The following is a 16,033-nucleotide window of genomic DNA, read 5'->3' as shown; positions in this document are numbered from 1 at the left end:
TCTCCATGTTAAAACATTCTCCTAACCTCTCCTTTTCTTCAGCTAATGATGATCTTAAATGTATGCTCTCTCGTTACTGACATGCTGATCAATGGAAATAGTTATTCTTATTTGTTTTATCAAAACCCTACAAAATCCTTAACATTTTCTGCTCTAATGAAAAGAGCCCCAGCTCCTCTAATTTTTCCTCCTAACTAAAGTTCTTCAACCCTGATATCAGCTTAATAAATCTTTTCTATATCCATGGCCTTGGGCTTCTTCCTAAAGTAGGTTTTCAAAATTAGACACAACGGCCCAGATTTTGCTGGAGCGGGGCATCTTGTGGCATGTCCTGTCAGTTAGACTTGTTCATGCATGTTTGGTTTTAATAAAAATTTCCCACAAAGTTGCTCTAGCTGATAATGATGCAGCGAGGGCAACAGGGCACCTGGGACCTTGGTGAACAATGAAACAAACAGTATATCTCTTTATCCAATGAGATTAAATGATTGAGAAATAAACAGGAAGGACTGAGATAGAGGGTGAATTAGAGTGGGTGAATTCAATGTCAAATCAGGTATAGAAAGAGAAATAAAGAGAAGGAAAGAAAGATTGTATTAAGAGAGAGTGGGAAAAAGAGACAGAAAAGCAAAGTAAGAAAACATCTAAAATTTAAACTTTGACATTTTTAAAATCTCCAACAACAATTCACAACCTGAAGGAATGAGACTCCACACTTATAATTGTTCATTTTCTGGGCAAGAGAGGTTGATTGGCAGTCATTAACAATGATCACATTGTTAAAACCGTACTTGCACTGCTAATTACTAGAGTTAAATGTATGTAGTTGGTTTAATCGTCAATTAATATGCAAATACAACTACTTCATGAAAGTCACAGGGAGGTTTTGGGTGAGATATGTTTTCACAAGGCTAATGATGGATTGATGCAAATTGTCCAGCAACTTATGGCGATTTGCAATTAATGAGGTATCTCTTCCTCGCCATAAAATGCTGGCCAATTTGCACATTAATGACGGTGTGCATTCTTCTGACACCGTTTTTTTTTAATAGCAAAATCTGGCCTAATATTCCAACTGTAGTGTAACCAATGATTTATATAGGTCTGGCTTGTGCATAAACATGCTCCGCTATCCTGTGTTCAAATTCCACCAACTTAACTTTTAATGTTATCAAAGAATATACAGGACAGTCAACTCTAACGAGATAACTTTAAAACTTTTTTCACATTCATTTGTGCCACAAAGCTAAAGCAATCTGAGGCTATCGCTTTGATGTGGCCTCCCAATATTTATACCAAAATTTGATGTCAATTTTTGGTGCCCAGTTATGCTGTCAGTTTTTATGATAATGCAACATGTAAATTTACAAAAAGACTACAGTATAACCAAGTCTTAAATGTACAGGAATGAAATATTTGCTTATGTAAATGTCAACCATGAAACTAGAGACATTTTTTAATGTAATTATTCATTCACGGGATGTGGGCATCACTGGCAAGGCCACGATAATTGCCCATCCCTACTTGCCCTTAAGAAGGCTGCAGTCCATGTGGTGGTACTTCTTTGTAGCAGTTTGGTATGATTGAATGGCTCTCTCGGCCATTTCAGAGGGCAGTTAAGAAGCAACCACATTGCTGTGGGTCTGGAGTCACATATAGGCCAGACTAGGTAAGGACAGCAGATTTCCTTCTCTAAAGGACATTAGTGAACCAGATGGGTTTTTATGATAATATGGTAGTTTCATGGTCACCATTAATGATACTAGCTTTTTAAAATTCCAGATTTATTTAATTAATTGAATTTAAATTCCCCAGCTGCCATGGTGGGATTTGAACTCACGTCTCTGGACATGACATAGCACAGGGTGTCACAGCTTATAAACCATATTTTATGATATAGGCATAAATACAGATGCAGAGTTATTGTTCAATACCTACAGCATCTAATCACAGAATATTTTTGTTTTTCCTCTGAGACGAGCAATATATCATGAACAAACAAGCCAGCAAGGGGAAACAATGAGTGCTAGGACTCCCAGAGGAATTGTATTCACAACCAATACTAAACTGAAGTACAGTAATGCCAGAAGTTATAATGTTATCAGGACATAACACAGTCTGCTCATAAGCATTACTAGAAGGATAAAGATTGTGAACATTTAAATCTTGATCTGAAGAATCTTGTTGAGACAATGGGAAGATTAGAGTGCCGAAGTCAGTCAGCCATGCAGTCGTAAACTTCTTGGAAATTCTTAATTGGAACAGGAGCTTTATGTTCTCCATCACTAAATCTTCTGTTTCTCTAAATAATTAGTAAGATAGAAAAGCAAGATAGAGACTCTCAGTGGAACTAGAAAGTATGTGTAAATATAAGATATTGTCGAGGTGATGGTGCATTATGGAACATCTTTCACAAGTGGGAAAGACTCATCAGTTGTGAGCTGCACAGGAGGAGGTAAATTATGAGGGTCTTTCACAGAAATAAAAAAAAATCACGAAATGTGTTGCTAATGGGCAATGCTTTGTTTATTAGTAGTAGAACGTTTTCAATGTATTTCGGATTACCTTGCACACAGTGGAGTAATTAACTGTGGTTGGTAAATGTTTTCATTGCCACTGCATTTAATTATGTTCCTAACCTGTGAATTTGTAACTAATTCCTATGAAACAATAAGACTTTTTTTCTCAATGGTAGTCTAGAATCTTTCCCTAGTAAAATGTTCAGTAATTTAACACCTTTTTTGTATATAATTATTTACATCGGAAACTAGCAATAGAGATTAATTTCTCGTGTTTGCACTTAGGATGTCCAAAAACAAGCTGCTAACGTGTACATCATTCAGAAGGACTAAAATGTTGGATTTATGATGATCTTGTTAGGTGTCTGCACGGCAGCAGAGATGTCAACATTTTAAAAATAATGAGCTATTGCCTCTGCTAACATGGAGGACAAATGAATTTCAGGTAAACATGCTAAGCATTCGTACACAACAATTTAGGGCCAGAGTGTAGTAGTACTTTAAATCTAATATTTTAGACCTTCTGTATTATGTCATCATCATCATCATAGGCAGTCCCTCGGAATCGAGGAAGACTTGCTTCCACTCCTGAAGTGAGTTCTTTGGTAGCTGAACAGTCCAATACGAGAGCCACAGACTCTGTCACAGGTCAGACAGATAGTCGTTGAGGGAAGGGGTGGGTGGGACTGGTTTGCCGCACGCTCTTTCTGCTGCCTGCGCTTGATTTCTGCATACTCTCGACGTTGAGACTCGAGGTGCTCAGCGCTTCCTCCACTTAGGGAGGTCTTGGGGCAGGGACTCCCAGGTGTCAGTGGGGATATCGCACTATCAGGGAGGCTTTGAGGGTGTCCTTGTAGCGTTTCCGCTGCCCACCTTTGGCTCGTTTGCCGAGTAGAGCACTTGCTTTGGGAGTCTCAATGTCTAGCATTTGAACTATTTGGCCTGCCCAGCGGAGCTGATTGAGTGTGGTCAGTGCTTCAATGCTGGTGATGTTAGCCTGGACGAGGACATTGATGTTGGTGCACCTGTCCTTCCAGGGGATTTGTAGGATCTTGCGGAGACATCATTGGTGATATTTCTCCAGCAACTTGAGGTGTCTGCTATACATGGTCCATGTCTCTGAGCCATACAGGAGGGCAGGTATTACTATGGCCCTGTAGACCATGAGCTTGGTGGCAATTTTGATGGCCTGGTCTTCAAACACTCCTTTCCTCAGGCAGCCGAAGGCTGCACTGGCTCACTGGAGGCATTGTTGGATCTCATCGTCGATGCCTGCTCTTGTTGATAGGAGGCTCCCGAGATATGGGAAGTGGTCCACGGTGTCCAGGGCCACGCCATGGATCTTAATGACTGGGGTCAGTGCTGTGCGGCAAGGACAGGCTGGTGGAGGACCTTTGTTTAACGGATGTTGAGCTTAAGGCCCATGCTTTCGTATGCCTCAGTAAATACGTCAACTATATCCTGGAGTTCAGCCTCTGTATGTGCGCAGATGCAGGCATCGTCCGCGTACTGTAGGTCGATGACAGAGGTTGGGGTGGTCTTGGACTTGGCCTGGAGACGGTGCAGGTTGAACAGATTCCCACTGATTCTGTAGTTTAGTTCCACTCCAGAGGGGAGCTTGTTGACTGTGAGGTGGAGCATGGCGGTGAGAAAGATTGAGAAGAGGGTTGGAGCGATGACGTAGCCCTGTTTGACCCTAGTCCGGATGTGGATTGGGTCTGTGATGGATCCATTGGTAAGGATCACGGCCTGCATGTCGTTGTGAAGCAGGCAGAGGATGTTGACAAACTTTTGGGGGCATCTGAAATGGAACTGAACAAGGTATGTTAGTAGTTAGCAGGTGTCAGTGGTAGCACTCTCGCTTCTGAGTCAGAAGGTATTGAGCTTAAGTCCCACTCCAGAGACTTGAGCACAAAATTTAGGCTGACACTTCAGTGGAGTACAGAGGGAGTCCTGCACTGTCAGTGAGGCCATTTTTGAACGAGACACGTTAAACCGAGGCCCCATCTGCCTTCTCAGGCGGGGAATTTTCCCAGTGTCCTGGCTAATATTTATCCATCAACCAACATCACTGAAACAGATAATCTGGTCACTTATTTCATTGCTAATTGTGGGTCATGTAATCAACTGTTTCGAAAGAAGCTACAAAGAAATGAAGAGAATGAGGAGAGATAATTCACCAAAGAATGTAATTTGTGCCTTTGGGCTGTTTTAGTACTGTGGCAGAGATAAAAACCTGACTGGAGAGTTTGAAACATAGAGAGGAATTTTCTCATGAGTGAGCGGATGGGAGTGGGTGCAGGGTGGGGTTCAATGGGCAAAAATTCCAAGTATGTTGTGAAACCGGATTCAACCTGCCAACTTCCAGGCTTTACTGAGGCGGGACAAGGAGCACACAGCCAACCAGCTCCCCTGAGGCATTTTAAATATGCTTTTAAGGTCAGAAGCCTCGGATTTAACCTGCTGTGCAGGTCTTTACTGTAGCCGGCCAGGTTTCCGGGCCTCGGGAAACCCGGCAGTTGCAGCAAGGCTAGGACAGCCTCAGTGAGAATTTCTTGTCACTAGGAGGAGCAGGAGTGATTCCTCCTGGCTCCCAAAGCTCCTCTACCATCAGACTCCCCCATACATATCCGCCCACACTCCCCAGGATCAGAAACCCCTGGGATGAGACCCCCCCGCGGGGTCATGGATTGTACTCTCCCGGGATCAGACACCCTCACCGAGGTCAGGGATCGGAACTCCTCTGGGGTCAGAGAACTTACCCCCCTTGGGATCAGACCTCTCTCCTCTACCGCTGGGGTCAGGGGATTGGATCTATATGATCTTGCAGCCTCCTCCAGAGTACTCCTCACCTGACTGGAAGCCAAACCTGTCAATCAAGCTGACCTGTTGCTGGGGAACATGTCAGGGCCATGAGTCACACACTATGGAGTTAAATGTCCACAGCGTGCGAGGAAACCCAGTCTTTTGAGTTTCCCGCGCGCTACCTAGCACTGCCCCCAGCGTGTTAGGAACTAACCATTCCCCCCATAGAGTTGCGGGAATGATGGACATGGATTTGGCAGGCGACAACACGTTCAAGGACCTGGGCGAGGAAAGAGAGATCGGTGATGGGATGGTGGTTTGCACGGGTGGAAGAGGTATTTTATAAGTATAATGGGGGACTGGGGAGGTGATACAGGGACACTGCTTCTAGTTATAGTCAATAGGAATGTTTCGGAAATTGAGATAAAATTGTGATTACATTTTTCCCACAAAAAAGAAGCATAAGTTTTGCAGACAGATGACTTTTTATGAAGAAACAGGTGTGCATTGAAGTATGCTTTAAATTCTGCAAGGGCTGGAAGATCGTTTGGGTGGATAGCACTATTTTTATTCTTATGGCCCAATTCCTTAACTTTCTCTGTGATAACACATTTTTATGTGTTAATATCTACCCAATACATGTTATGGTGTTCATATTTGTCAGTTGTAGTGCCCAAGGACAATGCAATCCATTTTTATAGTTTTATTTTGTTTGTTTTGCACCAAACATGTTAAAAGCAGACCTAGTGTCCAGTCCTGCTAAGAATAAACCTGTGCTATGAATTGAAAATACATAAGTATCTCCAGCTAATGAAACATGGATAAGACCAGCTTTTAACTTGACTTCTCTTCATCTTTGACAGTGTAGTTAAAATAAGGGGAAAAATACAGCAGTTCCTACCACTTGCCCCTTGTGAAGTAATGAGATTGGCAGGGGTGGGAAGGTGAAATTGGCCTTCAGTGGTAGCACAAAATGGGCAATGATAAATTGGCTGTCCATTTTACACCCCGCCCAATTTTCTTTTCCATTGACGTTAACAGGAAAGAATATCCAGCAAGGTGTAAAATAGGCTGTCAATTGGGTATCGTCTGTTATGCGCTACCACCCAACACCAAATTCATCCCCTGGTAGTTTAGCTGTACAGTAGTTTCACTGGCTCCAATGTTTTCTGCATTAATCAGGTGAATTGTGTATGTTTCTCTAGCAATTACAAGATTCTTGGAGAAAGTCTACCCCAGTGATATTTCAAGTGAGCTTAGTTTGAGCTGCACTAAATTAAAGTTGTGTAGGAACGCAAATTTTCTCGGAATTCGTGGACCTGGACATTAGACAGTCAAAGAAACTTAGACTACTCTGTACTTTAGTTTAATCAAAAATCACATTTTAATAATTCAACAGTATATACTGTACAAGCTTTAAGCAATACATATAATCTTATACCAAGGTTTCAGCGTCAAGGTGATCAGTTTCCGTAGCACTAGAGATCTTCTCTTTGAAGTAATTTTTCTTTTAGACGTGCTTCTTTTGGCATCGCCGACTGCAGTGATTGTCCTGCTTGGATGTCTTCTTTTTATGTTGTTCTTGCTGGTTGGGATGGAAATAAAAGTTAAAGGAGGTTCCATTTTGGTGAATCACCCACTGTTGCTCGACCTCAATGGTTATTTCAGTTGCTTGTTCACGGGTCACTCTAATTCTTGAGATTATGTCAGACAAGGTGAATCTCCGAATGTCTTCCTCATTCTGTCTAGACATGTCAGAGTTTCTGCTAGTTTGTGCTATCTTATCAGCGCAAGCTGGGTGAAATTGACTGAATCAGCGCAAAAGATCCCAGAAACTCAATCGTAAGTTACAGCAAGCATAAAGTGAGTTTCTGCGATCTTTAATGCTGATTTAGAAATCATTTTGCCCGAACCTGGCCATGTCCACAAAACTAGCCACACCACCAGCTCGAAATAATGAGCATGGTGAGTTTCTACCGATTGCCCCCGTTTGTGACTGTCCGAAGAGGGTCTTCAAATTAACTTTGTTTTCTTCAGATCAATGGCACTAGTAGGCATGTTTTAAAGGCATAATATGGTGGAATTCTGCATTAGGATGGAGAATGAAACAGTTAATTCAGAGACCATGGTCCAGAACTTAAAGAAGGGTAACTTTGAAGGTATGAGGCGTGAATTGGCTAGGATAGATTGGCGAAGGATACTGAAGGGGTTGACTGTGGATGGGCAATGGCAGACATTTAGAGACTGCATGGATGAACTACAACAATTGTACATTCCTGTCTGGCGTAAAAATAAAAAAGGGAAGGTGGCTCAACCATGGCTATCAAGGGAAATCAGGGACAGTATTAAAGCCAAGGAAGTGGCATACAAATTGGCCAGAAATAGCAGCGAACCCGGGGACTGGGAGAAATTTAGAACTCAGCAGAGGAGGACAAAAGGTTTGATTAGGGCAGGGAAAATGGAGTACGAGAAGAAGCTTGTAGGGAACATTAAGACGGATTGCAAAAGTTTCTATAGCTATGTAAAGAGAAAAAGGTTAGTAAAGACAAACGTAGGTCCCCTGCGGTCAGAATCAGGGGAAGTCATAACGGGGAACAAAGAAATGGTGGACCAATTGAACAAGTACTTTGGTTCGGTATTCACTAAGGAGGACACAAACAACCTTCCGGATATAAAAGGGGTCAGAGGGTCTCGTAAGGAGGAGGAACTGAGGGAAATCCTTATTAGTCAGGAAATTGTGTTGGGGAAATTGATGGGATTGAAGGCCGATAAATCCCCAGGGCCTGATGGACTGCATCCCAGAGTATTTAAGGAGGTGGCCTTGGAAATAGTGGATGCATTGACAGTCATTTTCCAACATTCCATTGACTCGGGATCAGTTCCTATGGAGTGGAGGGTAGCCAATGTAACCCCACTTTTTAAAAAAGGAGGGAGAGAGATAACAGGGAAGAATAACCGGTCAGTCTGACATCGGTAGTGGGTAAAATGATGGAATCAATTATTAAGGATGTCATAGCAGTGCATTTGGAAAGAGGTGATATGATCGGTCCAAGTCAGCATGGACTTGTGAAAGGGAAATCATGCTTGACAAATCTTCTGGAATTTTTTGAGGATGTTTCCAGTAGAGTGGACAAGGGAGAACCAGTTGATGTGGTATATTTGGACTTTCAGAAGGCTTTCGACAAGGTCCCACACAAGAGATTAATGTGCAAAGTTAAAGCACATGGGATTGGGGGTAGTGTGCTGACATGGATTGAGAACTGGTTGTCAGACAGGAAGCAAAGAGTAGGAGTAAATGGGTACTTTTCAGAATGGCAGGCAGTGACTAGTGGGGTACCGCAAGGTTCTGTGCTGGGGCCCCAGCTGTTTACACTGTACATTAATGATTTAGACGAGGAGATTAAATGTAGTATCTCCAAATTTGCGGATGAACTAAGTTGGGTGGCAGTGTGAGCTGCGAGGAGGATACTATGAGGCTGCAGAGCGACTTGGATAGGTTAGGTGAGTGGGCAAATGCATGGCAGATGAAGTATAATGTGGATAAATGTGAGGTTATTCACTTTGGTGGTAAAAACAGAGAGACAGACTATTATCTGAATGGTGACAGATTAGGAAAAGGGGAGGTGCAAAGAGACCTGGGTGTCATGGTACATCAGTCATTGAAGGTTGGCATGCAGGTACAGCACGCGGTTAAGAAAGCAAATGGCATGTTGGCCTTCATAGCGAGGGGATTTGAGTACAGGGGCAGGGAGGTGTTGCTACAGTTGTACAAGGCCTTGGTGAGGCCACACCTGGAGTATTGGTCTCCTAACCTGAGGAAGGACATTCTTGCTATTGAGGGAGTGCAGCGAAGGTTCACCAGACTGATTCCCGGGATGGCGGGACTGACCTATCAAGAAAGACTGGATCAACTGGGCTTGTATTCAATGGAGTTGAGAAGAATGAGGGGGGACCTCATAGAAACGTTTAAAATTCTGACGGGGTTAGACAGGTTAGATGCAGGAAGAATATTGGGGAAGTCCAGAACCAGGGGACACAGTCTAAGGATAAGGGGTAAGCCATTTAGGACCGAGATGAGGAGGAATTTCTTCACCCAGAGAGTGGTGAACCTGTGGAATTCTCTACCACAGAAAGTTATTGAGGCCAATTCACTAAATATATTCAAAAAGGAGTTAGATGAAGTCCTTACTACTAGGGGGATCAAGGGGTATGGTGAGAAAGCAGGAATGGGGTACTGAAGTTGCATGTTCAGCCATGAACTCATTGAATGGCGGTGCAGGCTAGAAGGGCCGAATGGCCTACTCCTGCACCTATTTTCTATGTTTCTATGTTTCTAAAAGTTTTTAAATATTAAAAAATATTGAATTTACTAGGAAACTGACTAATGTACACCAATGAAACCAGAAAAATGGTTCAGTATAGTTTTTTCAAGTCATTGTCAGTGATTTAAAATGAGGGGGCAGAAATTCCTCTGGGGGTCTTCCCGTGGGCAATTGCCTCCTCGCTGGAGATGTTTTATGAATTTACCCGGTAGTCTAGGACGCGCCCTGATTTCCGATGGGAAGGCCTTCTCCTCCTGCGCTGCAAAGTGCACTCGTGCCCAGAGGGTCCCGATGCAGAAGATGCAGTCACGTGTGACTGCTCAGCCAATCAGGTAGGTCATTCACAGGTTCCCATTAATAGCACTGAGACTTGCATATCTACGAGTTCTCAGTGCTATTAATAGGAACAAAACTAATCATACAAAATAATAAAAAATAAAAAACAGACCACACATATTTAAAATTAATTGAAATTAAAGTTATTATGTCTTAGAAAAATATTTTCACAATTTTTTAAAAAGTTTTTTTAATGATGGTTAAAAATAAACTTACCATAGTGGGGAGGGTTTTTAACAATAAACTCTGTGTTTATAATTTTATTTTACAATTGTTTTTGTGTGTTTTAAAACACTTGTGCCTGTAAAAGTAGGCTATGTGCCTGCTTTTTCAGGCACAAGATTTTTGAGAACATTTGCTGGGCAAGATATGGGTAAGTAGCCCAATCTTACCCGTACAAATGTCCTCGCTCCCAATCTGTCATCTTTGCTCCTGATCTGGCTACGATCTATCAAGTTTCAGCTGAAAACCAGCTTTTCCGATGCCTTCCTGGGTCTGTAGAAACGATGTACGGGCCCAGGATGTCGGAATTTCCACGCCGAGATTATTCACAGCTAGAGGTCTAGACTGCTTATTTTTTGTGATAAACCAATTTTTTTCAGCTGCATTGATACAACTGCACCAGGTTACCACTCTTAAATACATCAAGGTATTTTTTTTAATGCAAAGGAAAAAAATAAACAATTACATTCTATTACGCTGACCGATTGCAATGGTTCATGGAAGATTTTATGTTTGTGATTATGGAAATGCATTTTAGTGGAAACTTAAACTGTAACCTAACCAGCGCAATTTCAAGCGCAATTTGTGTCCAATTTCATGATTGCACTCAAAGCGGAAACTATACCCTGTCCTATTTTTCAATGGTTTCTAACCACTTCAGCAGTTTTTTTTGTGACATAGTTCTATCATGAAGTGTCTGACGCATTTTGTGCTTATCAGTTTTTTCTTTTCTCTCTATTTCTGTTTTGTACTGTCTGGCAGTTTCTGCACATTTTGTTTTTTTTCCCATTTAAATTTACAATGCTTAGGTTTTTAACCCCTTCAGTTGCATATCTGAATTCAGACTCCAGACATATAATGAAGTAAGATTTGTTATTTATACAGTTTGGATCTGCTACTTCTTTTGGGCAAATCACCTTGTGCTTGTCAATTAAATTCCTTTAACCTAGTGATTTTCTCTGCCAGATGTGTCAAGTGCACTTTTCTTTGAACACAATCGCAGTTCATTACGGTTCTTGAGTATACATGTCTCACAGTGCAATAAACAATTTCCTGCATCATTTGCATGTCCTGTCATACAATATGATATACCTGAGGTTTTTGTCACAACTGCAATTATATCTTTTCTCATTGTCATCTGACATAATTGAAGAAAGTCATGGTGACTTTCCCAGCAGGACACAATTTATGGCACCGTAATTATTTAAAAGTTAAAATGAGCTTATCACTGTTAATTACAGAAATTAACAGCTGTGCTGGCGTGCATTATAATTTTGGATCTCTTTGCTTCTAAACTTGGAGGTTTTGCTTCAATGTTTTTGAACCTGTCAAGACCAGATAGGCTGGCCATCCCTCTCTCTTGCCATACAGAACTTTTTATACAGGTTATAATGTGGAGCAGGACATTTTTATCTGCTCTGCTGACCGTAATAATTTTGCATGTTTATATTTTTGATTAACTTTGATGTTTATCAAAGTAAGTAATGGAGTGCTTTTCCAGTGTTGCGATCCAGTATTATCTCCAAGATTAGAGGTAAAGTTGCTTTTATTCTCCCTCAAAGGTATACTTAACACTGGTGTGCTTTTCATTTTCTGATTATTTTTTTTATTCCCATTCTTGTAGCTCCCCTAACACCCCACTTATATTGAGCTTGCCAGTATAGTACAGGCTCTATGGGCTCAATTTTTCACAGAGCATTTTTTGGGCGTACTTGAAGAGTTACGCCTGATTTTTTGTGGCCCAGTTTCCCCGTTGGATCTCTTCATTTTGGCGTGGCCTAACCCGAGGGAGATGGAGCCTTAATCTGTGCTAAAAAGATCGGGCTGCTATGGTAACCAGGGACACAATGCGAGCTGAGGCTGCAAAGTGAAGCATACAGCCACCTCCCAACACAACACATTAAAACAATTGAGAAACACATAGCACCAACTTACCTGCAACCCCGCCCGAAGGCTGTCCGGGTCCGGTCACATTCTCGGTCGCTGGTTCGGGTCTCTCTCTCTCTCTTTCAGAAGCTTTTTCAGGACAGGCCACATACGCTGGCCTAATCAGAACTGGAGTAACTCTCAGCTGGCCAAACTTCCCTAAATGGCCAGAGGTGGCATAGGTGGCTGGTTACGCCCCCTTTGGCTGAAAAAAAAACGGAGGTAAAAAATGTGTAACTAACTGAGTTACGCTGGTGCAAATTGATTGGGGAAACTGGGGATTTTTAAGTTAGGCCAGAAAAAGCAGCCTGCTCCAAAAAAAACGGTGCAAATACTGGGGAAAATTGAGCCCATAGTGTGCACTTAGATAATGGGGTGGATTTTTGCATCATTTGCGACCCGGGCTTTGACCCTCCACAGCGAAAAATGGAGTGGTGAGCTCTTTTGCGTCCAGGCGCGATCCTCCAGTTGGGTTTTGCGGCAGCACTTAGAAGCACCACTGGGGAGATCTGCGCCGGGTGTGCAACGGCACACCTTGCGGCAGAAGGTTCGGCTCGCACCCGACCCGTACAACTCGAAACCCCGATGACCGCCAGGAAAAACCCAGTGGTGCAGCCCTGCCAGTGGCAGTGAGTTGGATAAATTGCAAAAAAGGTCAATTGCAGTTTGGATTCTTTTATTTTTTGCAGCGATTTGTTTTGTAAGGGTATTGGCAATGTTTTTTGAATGTTTTTGTGAATTTTTTTTGGGGGGTGGGGGGGTGGTATCCCCTCCCACGGCCTCTCTCGGAGCACTCCCAACCCGCACTTTAATTGACGAGGTTTCTGTTTTTGCACCGTGAAAATCGTTCAACACCTCCCTTTGCACTGCACACCTGGCGCAGGGCCCAAATGACAGAAATGACTCCACACAGCGCAAACGTTAATCGGGCGATAAATTTACCATCCCGCTTACATTTTCGCTCCGAAAACGGCAAAGCTGAAAATCCAGCCCATGGCTAGATATTTGTTACTTGCACCCCTATTGATAAGTTGAACTACATTCCTTACAGCTTTATATATGCCCATTCCAATATGCACATGTATGAGCAGTGATTTATGCTGCTTGCTTTTTTTTCTGATTGTAAAGAACTAACCTCTCTCTTTTTATTACATTTTTTCTCAGTTACTTTGCATAGACAAACATCTATACATTGTTGACTCAACATGCAGTATATATGTGGGGCAGCATACATTTTTCAATAGTGTGCCATCCAATTCTATACTGCTGAAAGTTAACCCTGTCCTTGCTGGCCTCCATTTGGATGCCTGCCTCCAAAGCACTGAGCTCAAACTCCTTGTCCTTATCTATAAAGCCCTTAATAACATCACCCCATCCCAACATCATCCCATGCAACTGCAGCATGTGGAAGTTTGTGGAGAGCATTGTGATCCCGGAAAACCACGATTGCATTAAGTGCCTGAATCTTGAGGAACTTCAGCTCAGAGTTGTTGAGCTGGAGTCTGAAGTGCAGACATTGCAGGGCATCAGGAAGGGAGAGAGTTACCTGGACACTTTGATTCATAAGGCAGTCACACCCCAAAGGTTAGGTAGTGGTGCAGGTCTGGTTGGTGATCAGGGACAGAAGGGTGTGACTGCAACTCCGGCAGGTAAGGGGATCCCAGGTGCAGTGCTGGAGCAGCATCGGCCTTTGCCCTTATCCAACAGGTATGAGGTTTTTACTGCCTGTGTGGATGAGGGAAAAGCCTGCAGGATGGATAACCAGGCTGACGATGGCACCGTGGTGTAGGCCATTTAAGTGAGGGGAGTGAAAGGGAATGTAGTTGTGGTAGAGGACAGTATAATCAGAGGGATAGATACTGTTCTATGCAGCCACGACCAGGAGTTTCGAAGGTTGTGTTTCCTGCCCGGTGCCAGGGTTAAAGACATTTCCTCATGGCTGGAGAATAACTTGGAATTGGAAGGGGAGGATCCAGTTGTTGTGGTCCACGTAAAAACCAATGACATAGGTAAAACTAGGAATGAGGTTCTGCTGAAAGAGATTGAGGAGTTGGGGTCCAAATTAAAAAGCAGAACTTCAAAGGTAATAATCTCTATATTGTTACCTGAGCCGCGCGCCAATTGGTATAGGGATAAGCAGATTAGAAAGTTAAATCAAAACAACACAAAAGCAAAATACTGCGGATGCTGGAATCTGAAATAAAAATAGAGAATGCTGGAAATCTCGTTGGGTCAGGCAGCATTTGTGGAGAGAAAAATAGATAACCCAGATCCTTTCAGATCCAAAGTTACATGCGTGGCTCAAAGAGTTGTGTGGGAGGTATAGGTTTTGCTTCATGGGGCTCTGGCACCAGTACTGGGAAAAGAGGAAGCTAATCCGTTGGGACAGGCTCCACTTGAACTGGGCTGGGACCAGTGTCCTGGGGAATCGAATAACTAGGGCAGTAGACAGGGCTTTAAGCTAATGAAGTGGGGTGGGAGGATTCAGGGAACAGTAAATTTAAAAGCAGCAAGAGAAATGTCAAGGCTGTAGAGCAGAGCAGAGTTTTGGGTAAAAATGAGCAGAGTGGGATAGGAAGGAACAGAGAGAGTAACAAAAGTAATCGGGCATCAGTGACTAAGGTGACATCAGGGAAAAATAGAAAAAAGCTAAATGCACTATATCTGAATGCGCAAAACACTTGCAACATGATTTAATAGCGGACATAGAAATTAATAGGTTTGATCTAACAGCCATTACAAAGACGTGATTGCAAAGTGACCAAGGTTGGAAACTAAATATTCCAGGATACTTAACTTTTAGAAGAGATAGGCAAACTGGAAAAGGAGAAGGGGTAGCCCTGATAATAAAGCCTGGGATTAGGACAGTAGAGAGAAAGGATCTTAGCTCCGAAAATAAAGAAGTAGAATCAGTTTGGGTGGAGCTAAAAAACAGCAAGGGACAGAAAACATTGTTGGGATTTGTTTATAGGCCCCCAAATAGCAGTGGTAATGTAGGGCACAGTATACATCAGGAGATTAGAGGTGCATGTAACAAGGGTAATAGAATAATCATGGGGGACTTTAAGTTTCTTATAAACTGGGCAAACCAAATTCTCAGTAATAGTGTGGAGGGCAAATTAATTGAATGTATACAAGATGGTTTTCCAGATCGGCATGTTGAGGAACTAACTACAGAACAGGCTATTTTAGATCTAGAATTGTGCAATGAGAAAGGGTTAATTAATAACCTTGTAGTAAATGGGTCTTTAGGGACGAGTGACCATAGTATGATAGAATTTTATATAGAGTTTGAAAGTAATTTAGTTAAATCCAAAACTATGGTCTTAAACCTAAACAAAGGTATGAGGGGAGAATTGGCTAAGGTAGATTGGGAAACTACATGAAAAGGTATGACGGTAGACAAGCAATTAAAGAATTAATACATAATTTACAACAAACATACATTCCTTTAAGGCACAAAAACCCTACAAGAAAAGTGCTCTAACTGTGGCTAACAAGAGAAGTTAAAGATAGTATTAGATCAAAGGAAGAGACTTATAGGGCTAGATTTTCCATTATTTTTGCATGCGAACCGCCCTCTTATTATCCATTTTAATGCTGAAATGAGGTGTAACGCCCATATATCGCTCATTTAGCCACAAAATGAAAAGTAACGCCCATTTCTTGGTCATTTACCGCTGAGTGTTACTTTCAGCATGTACGTAATGCCGATAAAAAATAATACCGCACACCCACTTTTTTTGGGCGAAAAGATCAGAATGGGCGAAACCAATACCCATAATATTGGCCAGTGTTACTTTTGACACGTAATTAACGCCAAGATTTAATAATACCGCCTGGCTACTGTTTTTTGTCGTGAAGATCACATTTTGCCGAAACTAACGTCCAGAATATCGGCCA

This window comes from Pristiophorus japonicus, chromosome 7 (assembly GCF_044704955.1).
Source record: "Pristiophorus japonicus isolate sPriJap1 chromosome 7, sPriJap1.hap1, whole genome shotgun sequence".
Taxonomy (NCBI): domain Eukaryota; kingdom Metazoa; phylum Chordata; class Chondrichthyes; family Pristiophoridae; genus Pristiophorus; species Pristiophorus japonicus.
The sequence above is the reverse complement of the archived record's forward strand: the minus strand, read 5'-3'. Positions refer to the sequence as shown.